Consider the following 12,431-nt stretch of genomic DNA (forward strand, 5'->3'; position numbering starts at 1 on the left):
GAGGAGAAAGAGAGAGAGGGAGAGAAAGAGAGAGAGAGAATGGGAGAGAATGAGAGAAAGGGGATTGGAGAGAGAGAGAGAGAAAGAGAGTGAAAGAGAGAAGAGAGAAAGAGAGGAGAGAGAGAATGAGAGAGAGAGAGGAGAGAGAGAAGCAGGTCGCCCGGATTTGGGTCACATCAGTACTTGGAACGGGCGGACAAGATGAAGAATGGGTTCAGATAAAAAGACGGTGAAAAAAATGTATGGGATGTAAGATACTGGGAGAGACAGAGAGACTGAGAACTAAATCACAATAAAGCAATGAGATCTAAAAAAGGTAACAAAAAACCCATATATATAATATGTTCACATATATATTCATATATATAAAATATGTGTAAGGTTCTGTGGTTGATTTAAACGCATTGGGTAAGGGGGAGGTCGCTGAGGTTGCTGGAGCCAGGCTGTTTGAGTTTGGGGACAGGACTCTTTGGGGATTTTGTTTCTTTACACAGGCTGTTTATTTGGAAATACAGTTAGTGTCAGGGTAGGTTTACAAAAACAAACCAGACTCAAGACAAATGAGCTTTCATTAAAGGCTTTGTACACAAGTGCTGCCCAGAATGAAGAGAGAGAGAGAGAGAAAGAGAGAAGGGAGGGTTTGCTCTTTCTGTCACACTCACTGGGGGATTGGGATGAATGGGTGGGGGGGGGGAGGTGTATTTTATTTTTTGGGGAGGGGGTGGTTTGAGGATTGGAACTTTCTTTCCTTCTCCTGGGCTTGCTCAGAGAAGGGGCAGCATTGGAGACTAATGGCTCACCCATCCAAGGACTGCATTCCCTGCAGACTCTGAGCTGAATCCAACACAAACCCAGGAACCCCAAAACAGGCTCATTTCACCCCCCCCCCCCCCCCCCCCACAAGTCGCGGGACACCTCGGCGACCCCGGCGATTCAATGCAGAGTTTAACCAAACCTTCAATTCCTTGTCTCCGTCTCTCACTCTCTCTCTCTCTCTCTTTAGACTAGGATCATTTTCCTTGCAGCTCAGGTCTGGACAGAGGAGAGGGGGAGAGACTCACAGAGAGGAAATGTACAGAAAGAGGGGGAGTGACCCCTCTGTGAGTTTAGCTGCTGGACACGCTGTGAAACTTTACTCTGATCTCCCCCCCGCTGTCCCACATCAATAATTGCATTTTTCTATCAGCCCTTTTGCCTGTGTGTGTGAGTTTAATTCCCATCCCCAGGCTCTGTCTCTCTCTCTCTCTACCGCTCTGACTTTGCCCCTTGCTCACTGCCTCTGTTCACCTCGCCTTATTTACCTGGCATTTCCAGCTCGCTGTCTCCATCTGTTTATCTCTCTACGTCTCTCGGTGTTTCCTGTGCCCTCCTTCAGTCATCTTCCCGACTCTTCCTGCACCCCCCTCACACTGTTTCTCTCTCTCTCTCATTGTCTCTCTCTCTCACTCTCACTGTCTCTCTCATAGATACACACACTCACTATCTCTCCCTTCCTATCTCTCATTCTCTCTCTGTCTCTCACTGTCTCACTGAATCTCACTGCCTCTCTCACAGATACACAATCTCTCTCATATAGTGGAGATGCCGGCGTTGGACTGGGGTAAGCACAGTAAGAAGTCTCACAACACCAGGTTAAAGTCCAACAGGTTTATTTGGTAGCAAATACCATAAGCTTTCGGAGCGCTGCCCCTTCGTCAGATGGAGTGAAAATCTGTTCTCCAACAGTGCACAGAGACACAACATCAAGTTACAGAATACTACTTAGAATGCAAATCTCTACAGCCAGCCAGATCTTAAAGGTACAGATAATGTGGTTGGAGGAACATTAAACACAGGTTAAAGAGATGTGTATTGTCTCCAGACAGAACAGCTAGTAAGATTCTGCAAGATCAGGAGGCAAGCTGTGGGGGTCTCCCACACATTCTCTCTCATATACACAGATATACACTCTCACTATCTCTCACATTGTCCCTCTCACTGTCTCCCCTCACTGTCTCTCTCACTGTCTCTCTCACAGTCTCCCCTCACTACCTCTCTCACTGTTTCTCACTATCTCTCTCTCACTGTCTCTCCCTTACTGTCTCTCTCACTGTCTCTCACTATCTCTCTCACTGTCTCTCTCACTGTCTCTCCCTCACTGTCTCTCCCTCACTATGTCTCTCCCTCACTATATCTCTCTTACTGCCTTTCTCTCACTGTCTCCCTCACTATCGCTCTCTCACTATCTCTCACTATCTTTCACTGTCTCCCTCTCTCTTTCTCTCTCTCTCACTGTCTCTCGCTGTTTCTCACTGTCTCCCTCTCTTTCTCTCTCACTGTCTCTCACTGTCTCCCTCTCTCTCTCTCTCTCACAGTCTCCCTCTCTCTCTCTCTCTCTCACTGTCTCTCACTGTCTCTCTCTCACAGGTGCACAATCTCTCACTCTCTCACACACACACAGATACACACAACCTCAATCGCTATCTCTCCCTCAAGATCTCTCCCTCACGATCTCTCCCTCACTGTCTCTCCCTCACTATCTCTCCCTCACTGTCTCTCTCACAGATACACAGTCTCTCTCACTGTTTCTCCCACACATTCTCTCTCTCTCTCTCTCACTGTCCCTCTCGCAGACACTCTTATTCTCCCAGTCTCTCTCACCATCTCCCCCTCTCACTTTCTATTTTCTCTGTCTGATGTTATATCAGTCTCTAATTGAGGAGAATGTTGCGAGGGAGGTCTCAATCCCCCTCCCCTCGAATCCACAGGACAAGAAGTGGGGACTGCATTAAAATGCTTGTGATTTAAATGGAGGACAGAGATTTTTTTCTGTCATGGAACCCCAGTCCAGCCACGAGGAAGTTCCTTAAACTGGGAGAATTGATGACTTAGTGTGAGGCTGATGGCTACACCAGCCCCAGAAATGAACAGTGGTGGCACTGGTTAAGTCAGATGTATTGTAAAGGTTGATCTGTCGGGGCTCAGAGTTGCAGACTGACTTTCTACACCAGAGTCCCTGCTTCTGACAATGGCATGCAGGCGAACTGAATGCGTCTTTTTGCCTTATTCTCTCTTTTACAGTAGCTCCCTTGACGATTTGAACTTTCCCTGACCTCCCTCTAAGGCTGGACTGGGACAGCCAGCCAGGAGTGGGGGGTGGGAGGGATTGGGGGGGAGGTGGGGGTTGGGGGGGGGGGGCAGCATGGACATTAATCGTCCCTCTGGATTGCAACTCGAGCCCCCCCCGCCTCCCTCTTTGAAGTTTGTCAAGCGGCGGGATCTCTGCGACCCCCCGGGGAGGGGTAGTGGGATATGGAGGTCGCACAGTGAACACACAGCGCTGTCTAGTGGGGCACACGAGGAGGGGATGGGGCTGAGGACAAGCATTAGACTTCAGCAGGCACACAGGGTGGGTCCCATACAGCACAGCTTTGCAACCGCACCAGTAAATCCACCAGAACGCCCCGTGGGCATTTGAACACCCGTCTGGGCAGCACGGTGGCACAGTGGTTAGCACTGTTGCCTCACAGCACAGGGATTCAGGTTCGATTCCAGCCTCGGGTGACTGTCTGTGTGGAGTCTGCATGTTCTCCCCGTGTCTGCGTGGGTTTCCTCCGGGTGCTCCGGTTTCCTCCCACAGCCCAAAGATGTGTCGGTTAGGTGGATTGGCCATGCTAAATTGCCCCTTAGTGTCCAAAGATGTGCAGGTTAGATGGATCGGCCATGCTAAATGGCTCCTTAGTGTCCAAAGATGTGCAGGTTAGGTGGCTTGGCCATGCTAAATTGCCCCTTAGTGTCCAAAGATGTGCAGGTTAGGTGGATTGGCCATGCTAAATTGCCCCTTAGTGTCCAAAGATGTGTAGGTTAGGTGGATTGGCCATGCTAAATGGCTCCTTAGTGTCCAAAGATGTGTAGGTTAGGCGGATTGGCCATGCTAAATTACCCCTTAGTGTTCAAAGATGTGTAGGTGAGGGAGATTGGCCATGTTAAATTACCCCTTAGTGTTCAAAGATGTGTAGGTTAGGGGGATTGGCCATGTTAAATTGCGCCTTAGTGTCAGGGTGAATAGATGGGGTTATGGGGATCGGGCCTGGATCGGATGGTGCTCAGTGCAGACACAATGGGTCGAATGGCCTCTTTCTGCACTGTAGTGTTCTATGATTCTATGAATTCTTATCTAAAGAATATTAAGCACATATGGATGCTCCAAAATTCAACACACACACACATACACATACACATAAACATGGTCGACACCAGCCCTTAACACACATTGGATATTATCTTGCTAGCAACATGTGCAACTCTATGCACATATTTAGATAAGATTTTGTGCACCTTACAGTGCAGAAGGAAGCCATTTGGCCCATCGAGTCTGCACCAACTTTCCGAAAGAGCATCCCACCCAGGCCCTTCCCGCTTCCCTATCCCATAATCCACCTAACCTGCACTTCTTTGGACACCAAGGGGCAATTTAGCATGGCCAATCCACCTAACCTACACACCTTTGGACACTAAGGGGCAATTTAGCATGGCCAATCCACCTAACCTGCACATCTTTGGACACTAAGGGGTAAATTAGCATGGCCAATCCACCTAATCAGCACATCTTTCGGACTGTGGGAGGAAAACGGAGCACCCGGAGGAAACCCACGCAGATACAGGGAGAACGTGCAGACTCCACACAGTCTGGCAGCCAAGGTCGGAATTGAACCCAGGCCCCTGGCACTGTCAGGCAGCAGTGCTAACCACTGCGGCATCATGTTGCGTGTTGTGTTTATGTGCAAGTATCCCGATCTTATCCTTAAATATTGAATCTTTCTGTCTCTACTTACAACCCTATGTATAAAACACCCTCGTAATGTTCTGGGAATAAAGGAGGCTTGCTTTGCAATCCTTTGGTTTTGCCCTCCTCAGGACAGGTGCAAGAATGCCAAATTCCAAAGAGAGAAGCAATCTAGGCTGCATGAGGAACAGGTACTGATTGGTTGGGTGGGTCATCTCTGATTCGTTGAGGCTTTGCCAGGGTGAATGCACCAGGGAGCTATTGTCACCCCTCCCCACACTCGTAGTTCCAAAAATGTGCAATGCCTGGGCATTTTCCTTTCCTTTGGCATTATTTTGTTTGTCCTGATGAGTGCAAGATTATAAACTTCAACAGCACGTTTCTTTTTCCAGCAATACGCAAGTTTTGTATTACTGAGTGACTATAAAATACTTTGTACATATAATATAAATTTTAGGTGTCTATGAGTCATGCTAACATATTCTCCAGTGCCCAATGACTCATGTAGAGAGTGTCACATTATGGTGTTGCACAATGCTTAATGCATGAAGGAGTGCTGGGCACTCTAGGCTGGTGAGTGGGCCGCATGAGTGGTCCTGCTTCATCTCAGTGGCCACAAGATTGAAACCGGGCTTATTCACTCACCGTGACCCCTTGAATAAGATTAAATACATTTAATCCACGCCGAACATTTCATAGCGAGTCATAGAAAATGCTTCATCATTTATATATTAATGGAACTCTCATCAACTTCAAAAGGTTAAAAACAAAAGAAATTTTGACGCTTTGGACACAGAGGGAGCGCACGGCTCTCACAGTCAGTGTTGTGAGCAATCAGCACTCACCTCACTTCACTCGCTCCTGCTTCACGTGCAAATCGCTTCAGTCCCACCGGCAGGAAAAAAAACTACATGGATGGAAATCAGCGGCAACCCCGCGCCTGGGTAGCGGTCAACAAAATGTCTGGTGGGGGCCGCACCCAGAACCCAGATTGGCTGCCCGTGGCCCCCAGGACACGGGTTGCCCATCACTGGCAAAGTGAGACCTCTGTTGTGTATATTCGTGAGTCTGGATATTAGAATATAGGTTTGCAAATAAGTCGCCTTTGCAGATTTTAGACTTGAGGTCATCCACAAATCTATTGCCTGCGTCCAAACATGTATTATGCCCTGTTCGCCCTGTGACTTAGTCACAGAGAGGTCATAGAGGTTTACAACATGGAAACAGGCCTTTCGGCCCAACTTGTCCATGCCGCCCAGTTTTTACCACTAAGCTAGTCCCAATTGCCCGCATTTGGCCCATATCCCTCTATACCCATCGTACCCATGTAACTGTCTAAATTGTCTTTTTAAAAGACAAAATTATACGCCCCGCTACTACTACCTCTAGCAGCTCGTTCCAGACATTCACCACCCTCTGAGTGAAAAATATGTCCCTCTGGATTCTTTTGTATCTCTCCCCTCTCACCTTCAACCTATGCCCTGTAGTTTCAGACTCCTCTACATTTGGGAAAAGATGTTGACTATCTAGCTGATCTATGCCCCTCATTATTTTACAGACCTCTATAAGATCACCCCTCAACCTCCTACACTCCAGGGAAAAAAGTCCCAACCTAACCAGCCTCCTTATAACTCAAACTTGACCTACCCTCGGTTCCTGGTTAAGGAACACTTCAATTTCAAAGTTCCCATTCTTGTTTTCAAATCCCTCCAGAACTCTCCCGTCCCACCCTTCCATCACTACCTAAACATCTACATATAAAACACCTCCGTATTCTTTATCGGCATAATCCAGGTCAGAAACTCCAAGGTGTTTCATGAAGTCAGCCTAGATCATAAGCTTTGCACTTTGAATTTGGCATTAAGGTGAGCGTAAGATGTTTCACTCCAGGTATGATACAAGTGATCCACTAGGGAGCTATTACCAAACAAAGTTTATTTAAGAACACAGTTAACATATAGTAAGAATATTAGCAAAACTTGTACCAATTACAAGGAAAAACAACCAAAATATTGCATAAACCTTAACAGCTGAGTATACTGTTCCAAATCAAACAACCCCCCCCCACAAACATACACCCCGTCGTTATAGGCTTAGCACAGAAAGCAAGTATGTGGACATGATGCTGGATTTTGCAGCTTTCCAACACCTGTTGTGGATTACTCCTTTGGATGTTAAAAACAAACAGAACGAAGAGCAAAGCAAAGTACAGCACAGAAACAGGCCCTTCAGCCCTCCAAGCCGATCATGATGCCCTAACTAAACTAAAAGAAAACCTTCTGCCCTTACTCGGTCGGTATCCCTCTATTCCCTCCCTATTCATGTACCCATCCAGATGCCTCTTAAATGTTGCTAATGTTCCTGCTTCCACCACCTCCTCTGGCAGCGCGTTCCAGGCACCCATCACTCTCTGCATGAAAAACATTCCCCGCACATCTCCCTTCAACTTCCCCCTCCTCCTATGAACTTGAACCTGTGCCCCCTTGTAATTGACACTTCCACCTTTGGAGAAAAAGCCTCTGACTATCCACCCTGTCTGTGCTTCTCAGAATTTTGTAGACCTCAACCTCTGTCTTTCCAGTGAAAACAATCCTAGTTTATTCAACCTCTCCTCGTAGCCGACACCCTCGAGACCAGGCAACATCCTGGTGAACCTTCTTTACACTCTCTCCGAAGCTTCCACATCCTTCTGGTAGTGTGGTGACCAGAACAACACGCAAATGCGGCAAGGTTTTATATAACTGCAACATGATTTCCCAACTCTTGTACTCAATGCCCCGACATTATTTAGGCTGGATTCCTGAACCCTCAAGTAGGCTTACATTAACACTGCAATGAAGTCACTGTGAAAATCCCCTAGTCGCCACACTCCTGTTCGCGTTCACTGAAGCACTGCCAATGCACCTAACCAGCACATCTTTGGAGTGTGGGAGGAAGCCGGAGCACTCGGAGGAAACCCACGCACGCACAGGGAGAATGTGCAGACTCCGCACAGACAATGATCCAAGCTGGGAATTGAACCTGGGTCCCTGGCGTTGTGAGGCAGTGGTGCTAACCCTCAATCAACCAGATGGGTTTTTCCAACAATGGTTTCAAGGTCATTAGTAGATTCTTAATTCCAGATTTTTAAAAAATTAAACTCAAATTCCACAATCTGCCGTGGTGGGATTCAAACCCAGGTCCCTAGAACATTAGCTGGATGTGAAGGCTTTGGAGAGGGTACACAAAATATTTACCAGAATGTTGCCTGTTATGGAGGGCATTAGCTATGAGGAGAGGTGAGAGAACTTGGTTTGTTCTCACTGGAACGACGGACGTTGAGGGGTGACCTGATAGAAGTCCATACGATTATGAGGGGCATGGACAGACTGGATAGTCAGAAGCTTTTGCCCAGGGTGGAAGAGTCAATTACTCAGGGGCACAGGTTTAAGGTGCGAGGGGCAAGGTTTAAAGGAGATGTACGAGGCAAGTTTTTTATACAGAGGGTGGTAGGTGCCTGGAACTCGCTGCTAGGAGAGGTAGTGGAAGCAAATATGATAGTGACCTTTAAGGGGCATCTTGACAAATATATGAATAGGATGGGAGTAGAGGGATATGGTCCCCGGAAGGGTAGGGGGTTTTAGTTAAGTCGGGCAGCATGGTAGGTGCAGGCTTGGAGGGCCGAAGGGCCTGTTCCTGTGCTATAATTTTCTTTGTTCTTTGTTCTTTGTCTTGGATTAATAGTCTAGCGATAATACCACTAGGCCATGCCCTCTCGCAGGCTTCTATCAGCTGGTATTATGGTTTCCAATAAGTAGGACAGCCATAACAAAATGTGTGTTATATCAGTGAAAATCATAGGGGCAAGTTATACACAATGTTTTATACGTGATTGCTGTTCGCCAGAGAGTCATAAACAGTTACCTTGGGTTTTTCAATATGTAACTAGGTTTCAGGCGATTTACCATGTGATGGAGATGAGGATTTGGTCAGTAAATTATCTTCCAGTGGAATTATTGCCAGCTCACATTTTGTACGCAGGTTAATTGTCAGTGCTAAAATAGATTCCTTTCAATTAAAGTCAATATTTAAGGGTCACGGCAGACTGTAAACTGCCCTGTTAAATATCATTCATCACAACTTTGCCTGTTATCCTTTGGTGATATTTGAGCTGGTGTTTAATACATTAGAGAAATTCTTACAGGATAAATCTTTCGGGTCCTCTTGCAGGCACTGGGCTGATGTTAATGTCAGAGTACTCAGCGAGCACTAGTTCAGACGGTGAGTTAAGCACTGAAGAGTTTTACAATCTCACTCCTGGCAGAGACGTTAGGGCGGCGCGGCAGCAAGTGGTTAGCGCTGCTGCCTCACAGCGCCAGGGATCCAGCTTTGGATTCCCGGCTTGGGTCACTGTCTGTGCAGAGTTCTCCCCGTGTCGGCGTGGGTTTCCTCCAGATGTTCCGGTTTCTTCCCACAGTTCAAAGATGCCTCGGTTAGATTCACTGGCCAGGTTACATTGTCCCTTAGTATCCAAAGTTGTGTGGGTTAGGGGGATTGGCTATGCGAAGTTGTCCCTTAGTGTCCAAAGATGTGCAGGTTAGGTGGATTGGCCATGCTAAATTGTCCCTTAGTGTCCAAAGATGTGCGGGTTAGGTTGATTGGCCATGCTAAATTGGCCCTTAGTGTCCAAACATTTGCAGTTTAGGTGGATTGGCCATGCTAAATTGCCGCTCAGTGTCCAAAGATGTGCTGGTTAGGTGGATTGGCCATGCTAAATTGCCCCTCAGTGTCCAAAGATGTGCGGGTTAGGTTAATTGGCCATGCTAAATTGACCCTTAGTGTCAGGGAGATTAGTAGTGTAAATACATGGGGTTACGGTAATAGTACCTGGGTGGGATTGTTGTTGGTGCAGGCTCCATGGGCCCAATGGCCTCCTTCTGCACTGTAGGGAATCCGTACAGCAAGGAAAACCTCCGCCCTTTATCTGGTTAGTCCCATGTGACTGCAATCCCACACCCAATCGTAATCCTCTGAGGTGACCCGGTGCCACTTTCCCAGTGGTCACTGCAGAAAACCAATGCCAACCTTGCCATGAGCTGCCCGCATCCCAAGAACGCATTTCAGAAGTGTTGAGGAAACCTCTATGACTGAACTAGACAGTGGCACCAGGGACTGACGATTGTGAGATCTTCCAAATGACTGATTTGGCCAGGATTCAAGGAGAAAATGAGTTATTTTCCCTTCCCATCCCTATGTGTAGAAGAGACCATTCAGCCCATCGAGTCTGCCCCGTCTCGCTGGTAGAGTATGTTGCACAAGCCTTCTCACCTGTCCTATCCCTGTGACCCCATTTATTTATCATGGCTAATCCAGTTAACCTACTCATTTTTGGGACATTAAGGGGTAACTTAGCACGGCCATCCATCTAACCTGCACATCTTTGACTGTGGGAGGAAACCGGAGCGCCCGGAGGAAACCCTGCAGACACGGGGAGAACGTGCAGACTCCACAGAGATAGACACCTGAGGTCGGAATTGAACCCGGGTCCCTGGAGCTGTGAATCCGCCATGCTAACCATTGCATTACCCCATTTCTACAAGTGATTAATAGAGTCATAGAGTTGTGCAGCATGGAAACAGGACCTTCTGCCCAACTCGTCCATGCTGACCAGGTCTCCTAAACTGAACTAGTCTCATTTGCCTGCGTTTGGCCCATATCCCTCTCAACCTTTCCCATCCACGTACCTGTCCAAATGCCTTTTAAATGTTGTAATTGTACCCACCTCTGCCACCTTCTCTGGCAGCTCATTCCATATACGCACCACCCTCTGTGTGAAAAAGCTACCCCTCAGGCCCCTTTTAAATCTTTCCCCTCTTCCCTTAAACCCAATGCCCTCTAGTTTTGGATTCCCCTACCCTGGGGAAAAGACTTTGTCTATTCACCTTATCTCCGCCCCTATGATTTTATAAACCTCTATAAGGTCACCCTGCATCCTCCTACACTCCAGGGAAAAAAGTCCCAGCCTATCCAGCCTCTCCTTAGAATTCAAACCTTCCAGTCCTGGTAACATCCTTGTCAATCGTTTTTGCACCCTTTCCAGTTGAATAACATCCTTCCTGTAGCAGGGTGACCAGAGTTGTACGCGGTACTCCAAATTGTTATTTTTTAAGCTTAAAGTTTATTAGGGCCACAAGTAGACTTACACCGCAATGAAGTTACTGTGAAAATTCCTTAGTTTGCACATTCCCACACCTGTTCGGGTACAGTGAGGGAGAATTTAGCACGTCCAATGCGCCTAACCAGCACGTCTTTCAGACTGTGGGAGGAAACCGGAGCACCCGGAGGAAACCCACGCAGACACGGGGGGAATGTGCAAACCCCGCACAGACAGTGACCCAAGCCGGGAATCGAACCCGGGTCCCTGGCGCTGTGAGGTAGCAGTGCTAACCATTTTGCCCGGGGCAGCACTGGGAGTGAGCTCGGCTGTGCGACAGGGATCTTATCGCGGGAATCATTCTGAAAATTCCTTTAAAAATAGATTCAGCTCCGAACCCGGTCTCGGGGAGGGCTGGGGAAATGGCCTGGAGATAGTCAGACATGAGGATCGGAATGTTTGATTTATTATTGTCAAATGTTTCAGGTGGCAGTGAAAAGTATTGTTTCTTGCGCGCTGTGCGGACAAAACACACCGTTCATAGAGTACATCAGGGAGAAGGAATGGAGAGGGTGCAGGGGACTAGGGGATTTTCACAGTCACTTAATTGCAGTGTTAACGCAAGCCTACTTGTGACACTAATAAATAAACTTAATCGCACAGACTCCACACAGACAGTGACCCAAGGCGGGAATCGAACCCGTGTCCCTGGCGCTGTGAGTCAGCAGTGCCGAACACTGTGCTGCCGTGATTGTGACTGAAGGACAGAGATTTTTCTCCAGTCTTTGTGCACTTGGATTTACAGTGTCTTGCTGCCTTCAAAGCCCGCTCTGTGCCTCACCTATTGCCTAAGACAGAGAGGAGAATATATTGTGCATGCAGAAGTTTACCATTTGCCTTTTCATACTCTGTTTAACTGTGAAAATGACCTCCCCCCTGAGGCTGCAACATAAAATATCCATCAGTGCACACACTCAATATGGGGGAACAATGGTTACTCTCAATTATAGGCCGCATTCTTTCGCAAAGTAGCTATGTCCAATTTCCATCCCATCTGGGATGACCGCATTGGTTCCTTTTCATTCCGATACAGCTTTTATTCAACCTTCTTCATTATCGTAGACAAGAGACTTGAAGAGCGTCTCACCAACTGAAATCAGGCCCCCGTATTCCCCACCGAGTCGAGTACCTCGGTGTGTTTTATTTTTAAGTTAATTCTGCCTCAATTTCAATATTTATGTGTCTCTTTTCTGATGCCTCCCACCCCCCCCCCCCCCCTCCCCATCCACAGCCCACCCCGTTACAAAGCCTTTTTTTGGTTTCCTGTGGAGATCACTGAATGTGTCCCATTAGAATCCGCACAGACCAATCGCAGGTCAACTCTCAGCAAGGGGTGGGGATTGGTGGGGAGGCTGGGGGTGGTGGGGGGAGGGAGGGAACCATTGTGGGCCTGGAATGCTGGGAACGTCAGGGCAAATCCAGGGACAATGGAGAGGTTCCCTGAGAAGAAACAGCCTCTCAAAGCAGGACAGA

This window comes from Mustelus asterias, chromosome 24 (assembly GCF_964213995.1).
Source record: "Mustelus asterias chromosome 24, sMusAst1.hap1.1, whole genome shotgun sequence".
Lineage (NCBI taxonomy): Eukaryota > Metazoa > Chordata > Chondrichthyes > Carcharhiniformes > Triakidae > Mustelus > Mustelus asterias.